General features: G+C 38.9%; 1 pseudogene; it reads left to right on the top strand.

Annotated features, from left to right (window-relative positions):
- Window positions 1–7,500, top strand: part of LOC147466445 (ammonium transporter Rh type C-like) — an 8,502-nt pseudogene that overhangs the window by 302 nt on the left and 700 nt on the right.

Below are 7,500 nucleotides of genomic sequence, written 5' to 3'. Positions count from 1 at the left end.
GTGGGTGTGGGTGGGTGAGGATGGGGTGGGGGGGAAGGGGGTGGGTTGTGTTGGTGCGCGATGGGGCTGGGTGTGGGTGGAATTGGGAAGCGTGGGGGGGGTAGGGGGAGTTTGTGTTGGTGAGGCTGGGGTGGGGTGGGGTGGGGTGTTGGGGTTGGGGGTTGGGGGGAAGGGGTACGTTTGTTGCTGTGAGGCTGGAAAAGTGGGTGTGGGTGGGGGGTGGGTGGGGGGGAGGAAGGGGGACGTTTGTGCTGGTGAGGCTGGGAGTGGGTGTGGGTGGGGGGGTGAGGGTTTGGGGGGGAAGGGGACGTTTGGTGCTGGTGAGGCTGGAGTGGGTGTGGGTGGGGGGGTGGTGGGTGGGGGGGAAGGGGCGTTTGGTCTTGGAGAGGCTGAAGGGGGTGGGGTTGGGTCGGGGGTGGGGAGTGGGGGGGGGAGGGGACGCTTTGTGACTGGTGAGGCTGGAGTGCGGTGTGGGTGGGTTGGTGGCCGGTGTGGGGGTGGCTCACGCGCCGGGGGGAGTTTGTGATATGGTGAGGATGGGGTGGGGGGAGGGGGGGGAGTTTGTGTTGGTGAGGCTGGGGATAAAGGGGGTGGGGGTGGGGGGGGTTTGTGTTGGTGAGGAAACTGAGCGAGAATGTGGTGTGAGGCTTGGGGGGGGCGATCTGGAGAAACATGTGGCGACTGGTGAGGTTGAGGGAGACGTTAGAGTAGTAAGATTGATGCTAAAGTGCAATGCAATTATTTTATGCAATCAGGAGAATCATAATTGTAGGGAAAATAATTTTTACACCACTAAATAACTAAAAAAGAAAAAAAAAATGAATGTAAAAATAACACACTACCCTTTACTGCCAGAGAATTCATTGTAACCGAAAGCATGCGATTTTAAACAGACAAATACATCTCAATCTCGTGCGTTGTTTTAGATAGTCTCATTCATACCTTTTAATTCATATATTATATATATATGTATATATATACTATATATATATATATATATATATATATGTATATATATATATATATATATAAATCTATATATACATATATATATATCATATTATTATATATATATATATTATATATATGTAAATATATATATATATATATATATATATCATACTATATATATATATCATATTTATTTTATTCTATAATGCCGAATGATGCCCCCCCTTCCCTCCCACCCAGAGTGACATCCAGTGTGGCCTTGTGGGCGGAGTCGTGAGCGTGGTGGGCGTGGCCGACTTCATGCTCGAGCCCTGGGGCGCCCTGCTCCTCGGCGCCTCCGTCAGCAGCATGTGTGTGCTCAGTCGCCATTACCTTCGGGTGAGTCCATGAGTCTTCGTGCAGGTCAATCGCAGGTCAATCATAGGTCAATCGCAGGTCAATCAGAGGTTAATCACAGGTCAGTCGCAGGTCAATCACAGGTCAATCGCAGGTCAATCAGAGGTTAATCACAGGTCAATCACAGGTCAATCGCAGGTCAATCATAGGTCAATCGCATATATATATATAATAATAAGTCAATAATAGGTCAATCGCAGGTCAATCACAGGTCAGTCGCAGGTCAATCATAGGTCAATCGCAGGTTAATCAAAGGTCAACCAAAGGTCAATAATAGGTCAATCATAGGTCAATCAAAGGTCAATCGAAGGTCAATCGCAGGTCAGACGTAAATAAACAACAGGTCACTGGCAAATCAATCACAGGTTAATCGCAAGCCAATCGCAGGCAAATCACAGGATAACCACTACTGAATCACAAGTCAATCATAAGTCAATCGCACATCAGTCACAAGTCAATTTAATCCAATAATTGATAATTTTTTATTATCAAGTTATTTTCATTAACACTCTTTCATAAAAAAAACTTATTTTCATTACTAGTGCCATTTATTTAATAACTATTATCAATTTATCATTGATTTATCATAATATCTCTATGTTAAGATTTGTTTCTAAACTTGATTCAATTTATGAGACAGGCAAATCAATAATAGTTACTGTTCTTATCATCCTTCAATCATCCATTCATTAATCTAATGAATGGACACATAATACATTAAATATCATGTATTAATTTCGTCATCATCGTCATATCTAAATTAACTCCTCAGACATCCCCAACATAAGTGAGGGATTATCGCCCTTATGACCAGACTTATTTAACCATACTTAAGTGAGGGATTCTCGCCCTTATGGCCAGACCTATTTAACCATACTTAAGTGAGGGATTATCACCCTTATGGCCAGACCTAAACGCGCCATCCGGGGAACTAGACAAACCGGAACTAGAGTTTTCTAATTGGGGATATAAAGTCCACGATCATCTTAGGAATTTATTAGATATCGTCACATTAACGTGAACTATTTGAAGTTAGTTTAGACACGCCTGATATTAGGAAATGGGATCGAAATGTAACCAGAACGGGAAGGTCTAGAACCAGGGTTAAGGTTGAAACCATTTTTACACATCGGTTCAATCTCAGGACTATTGTCAGATAATCGTTTTGTTTTCATTCATTTAATTCATTTATTTACTCACTCATTGTCCTTTGTTTATCCATCAGATAATGCGTTTCCTTTTTATGTTTTTTTTATATGTCTAGATTGGTATTTTAATCCGATAATGTTTATTGAAAGACTTCCAAGACATTCACAATTTCTGATTCTACAAAATGTTTGTGTATGTGTGTGATTGTGTGAGTGTGTGTGTATATACAATCGTATGTGTGCACGCGTTTGCTTGTGTAACAAACACACAAACACAAACACACAAATATGCACAAACACACACTCACAAACAAACACAAATAAACAAACAAAACCAAAACAATCAGTCAGAAAAGAAAAAAATCCATTATTATTATCGAAAGCTAAACCGCCCATTTTATCATTATTAGAAATCTATCATCATCGGTTTAAAGGCCTAAAAGATTTTTTTAATGGGTCACAAAACCTCTATTAGATTCAGGAAATGATAATAATACTGGTGATAAAAAGATATCGATAGTAAAATGAAAGATAAGGATGATAAAATGATAGTCTATGTACGTTTGTGTATTGTTTTGATAGACACATTAACTGTATATGTCTTACTATAAAAGGAAATATATCTCTCCACACTAATATTTCGCTGAAATATATCGCCTTTACAGGTCATTTTAATCTTGAATCCCACAGAGTTATTATTAAGGCAAATAATTATCCACCATTAAAAAAAAGAAAAGAAAAGAAAAAAAATCTCTCTCTCTCTCTCTCTCTCTCTCTCTCTCTCTCTCTCTCTCTCTCTCTCTCTCTATATATATATATATATATATATATATATATATATATATCTATCTATCTATCTATCTATCTATCTATCTATCTATCTATCTATCTATATATATATATATATATATATATATATATATATATATATATATATATATATATATATATATATATATATATATATATATATATATATATATATATATATGCTTCTAGGGGGAAAAATTAAAACATCACAATAAACCAGATTTCATAATCACAATATTTTACGTAATTACACCTAATTATTGCACATTACACAGGTTTCCAACGATCACCTCATGACATATCTTCTCTTCTGTTGAAATAATATCAATATACTCTTAATATATGATTAATTCCCACGATTTATTTTATATATTCTACAACAACCTTATCAATGTGTATCTCTTCAGCCATGTGCGAGTCGACGCATTGGCGCCCACGATACAGCGAGTGTGGGCGTGAGTCATGGGCTAGCGGGCGTGATGGGCGGCTTAACAGGTGCCTTGCTAGCCGCCCTTGCCTCCGACACAGGTCAATATGGGTTCAGGTAGGTCACAGGTCATGGAATATCTTGGTAGATTATGTTGTTTTTCATGTTGGTGATAAGGGTGATTGTGGTGGGCGTGTTATCATGAAATATAATCTTTACTATTATTATCATTATCCTCATTATCTTTATCATCATTACTATCATGAAAATTATAATCATTAATATCATCATTGTCACTATCACTGTAATCATTATGATTTTTTATCATCATCATTATCATCATTATTATTGTTATTATTGTCGATATTATTACTAACTTCATTATCAATATTATTGTTACTATAATTTTTATTATTACCATCTTAGTTATCATTATTATTATCATTAGTTTTATCATTATCATCATCATTATTATCATCATAACTACTATTGTTATTAACATATTATTAAGCTTATTAATCATTATCATTACGATGATGATGATGATTTTCATTATCACTATTACAGTTATCATTGTGATTAAGAACCAACAGAACAGTTGTTGCTCATATATATAATAATAATGATGATGATATTGTTAATCATAATTATAGTAATTAAGAGAATGGTAATGATAGGAATGGGGATTATATTATCGTTAATGATAGTCAGATTATATGACGACAATAATGATTGTGATAAATATTGATAACAACTATGAGAATAATAATATTACTGATAAAAAAAGGATTGTGGTAGTGATGATGATAATAGGAATAAAGCAAAGACAATAATGATATAAATAACAACATAACAGTAACATATGATGAAAATAACAATAACAAACGATAACACAATAATAACATAAGATAACAACATAGCAATAACATCTATCAATAAGATAAGAATAACACTCAATACCAAAATCATAACACACATAACAACATAAAAATAACACATGATAACAACACAGCAATAACATAATGAAAACACGTAATACGAAACATAACACACAATAACAACATAACCATAACACATGATAACAACACAGCAATAACATAACAACACACAATACCACCATAACCAAAACAATAACGATACAAACGATAATAACAGCAATCATTCTTATCTCTCCCTCGCCCTCGATCGCCGCCCACAGCCTGTACGAAATTTTCCCCGCCATGTCGCCTCCAGCAGGAAGTCCCGACCTGCACGAGATTATGCAATACCTGGTCGTGGAAGCTGGTGAAGGTCGCACGCCCCTCGTTCAGGCCCTTTTCCAGCTGGTGGCTATTGTTTCGACGTTGGCTATCGCGGCTGCGGGCGGACTTTTGACAGGTGGGTGGGGTTGTGGGTGGGGTTGGGGTGGGGTTGGGGTTGGGGAGGACTGTTTTTTTGTTTGGTTGTTTTTTGGGGGGTGGGGTTGAGGGGTTGCGTGTGTGTGTGTGTGTGATTTTTTTTTTTTTTTTTTTTTTTTTTTTTTGGGGGGGGGGGGGGGGGTGTTTGTGTGTTTTTTTTTAAGGTAGGGATTGTTTGAGTTTTAGATTTTATCTTTTTTTTGTAGGGGGATGGAATGTTTTTTTTTCTAATAAAAGGAATAATTGGATTTGAGTTTTGGTGAGTTTTGATAACGCACCGTCTAATGCCCCTTCTCTTCTTCTTTTTCTTCATTTTCGTCTCCTCTCCTGTATATTATTCTTCCTTGTTTTCCTGAGGAAAATTTATGTGTGATAATGAAGAGTTCCTTATTTTCCTTCTTATTCTTATGTTACTAACTTCTTATGTTTCTTTTTTTTCCTTTTTTATGATACAGAAGACGACACATATTTTAATTTGTACGCTATTCTCTTCACCTGAAATCTGTGTCAGACATCAGAAAAAAAAACTCGAACACAAAAAAAAACTTATCTTGATCTGAAATTTTTAACATACCTTCCTAGAATTAGCTTCATTAAAATGAGGTCAGCATGTAACAGGTAATCTCTATGTCTCTCTTGGCTACATAATTTTACATATTTTACCACCAATATCACTATTATTACTAATGTGATTTTGCGAAGCTGCTGGGCCTTTGGACACTAAAATAAAAATAATATTAAAGAATTACAACGTCTTGACAACTGCCTCTGACGAAAACAAGCGAATTATGATCGCTGTCGACACCAGTTGGGTTTAATTAACAGGATTACGTCACACCGAGGAGAGAGAGAGAGAGAGAGAGAGAGAGAGAGAGAGAGAGAGAGAGAGAGAGAGAGAGAGAGAGAGAGAGAGAGAGAGCGAGAGAGAGAGAGAGAGAGAGAGAGAGAGAGAGAGAGAGAGAGAGAGAGAGAGAGAGAGAGAGAGAGAGAGAGAGGGAGGGAGGGAGGGAGGGAAAGAGAGAGAGAGAAAGAGAAAGAGAAAGAGAGAGAGAGAGAGAGAGAGAGAGAGAGAGAGAGAGAGAGAGAGAGAGAGAGAGAGAGAGAGAGAGAGAGAGAGAGAGAGAGAGAGAGAGAGAGAGAGAGAGAGAGAGAGACAGAGAGAAACAGAGACAGAGACAGAGACAGAGACAGAGACAGAGACAGAGACAGAGACAGAGACAGAGACAGAGACAGAGACAGAGACAGAGACAGAGACAGAGACAGAGACAGAGACAGAGACAGAGACAGAGACAGAGACAGAGACAGAGACAGAGACAGAGACAGAGACAGAGACAGAGACAGAGACAGAGACAGAGACATAGACAGAGACAGAGACAGAGACAGAGACAGAGAGAAAAAACAAAACATGTCGGCGGTGTCACTCAGAAACTTTTTTTCCCTTTTCACCAACCTGTGTCATGCGCTTTGGATCTTTATGAGAACCGCGATCGGGTGTTTATTCTTACAACCAGAACGTAAACCTTCTAAAGCCCCTTCTTGTCAGTATTTACGATTAACGAAGCCTTGTCGTTTATGCCGTGGCTTACCATTCCCGTGAACGTTCACTGCGGGATTAATCAGCTTGCCTAATCTATTCGCCGGGGCATTAATTACGAAATACCGAATGTTCTAATGTGTCTCGAAGAATGCGCATTGCGGGGATGCGATCCGTGTGGATATGTGGGTGAAGGGATCATGGTTTGGGACGAACGAGTAACACGTGTACGGGATAATTGTTTCGGGAGCAGTGGGAGTGTGTCAAGGGCAAGCTCTGGAAGGGATTAAAGGTATTAGGGGGCAGAGCATAGAGGGCGAGTTATATGTATGTTGTTAGGTATTTGGTTGAAGTATCGAATGGAAATTATGGAAAATGTATATTGTTTTTTTTTTTTTATATATAAATTGGTTTTGATAGTTGTATATCAGTCTCTTGGTATCTAGTTCTGATAGGTTTGTCCCTGATAAAGAGAGTGAGCGAGAGAGAATCACACTATAAAGTGTAATCCGTATAATTACGTTTTATGGATAAGGATAAGCTAAGTTTGCGGAGCAGATGCGCCGCCGGGCTTTTATGTACCGAGGCGAGACCGGCTGTGTCAGCGTGTGCTGACTTGTGAGAGAATGTGCCAACGCTTAAGTGGTATTACTGATGTCAAACAAGATTTTATAGTATTTTCAATATACTGAGCTTGCTCCCTTACCCGCCGTATAGGCCAGACACGGCGGTGACCGCCAGACGAGAGTAGAAACTCACGAGCTTGGACGGGGCTCGATCTGCTGACCACAGGGATGGGAGGTCGGCACGCTATCCATTGTACTACCAGACGGCTAA

Source organism: Penaeus japonicus, unplaced genomic scaffold, assembly GCF_977035675.1.
Source record: "Penaeus japonicus unplaced genomic scaffold, GWHDUDI00000001_assembly GWHDUDI00000914, whole genome shotgun sequence".
Lineage (NCBI taxonomy): Eukaryota > Metazoa > Arthropoda > Malacostraca > Decapoda > Penaeidae > Penaeus > Penaeus japonicus.
Note: the sequence above shows the minus strand (reverse complement) of the source record. Positions and strands in the feature narration are given on the sequence as shown.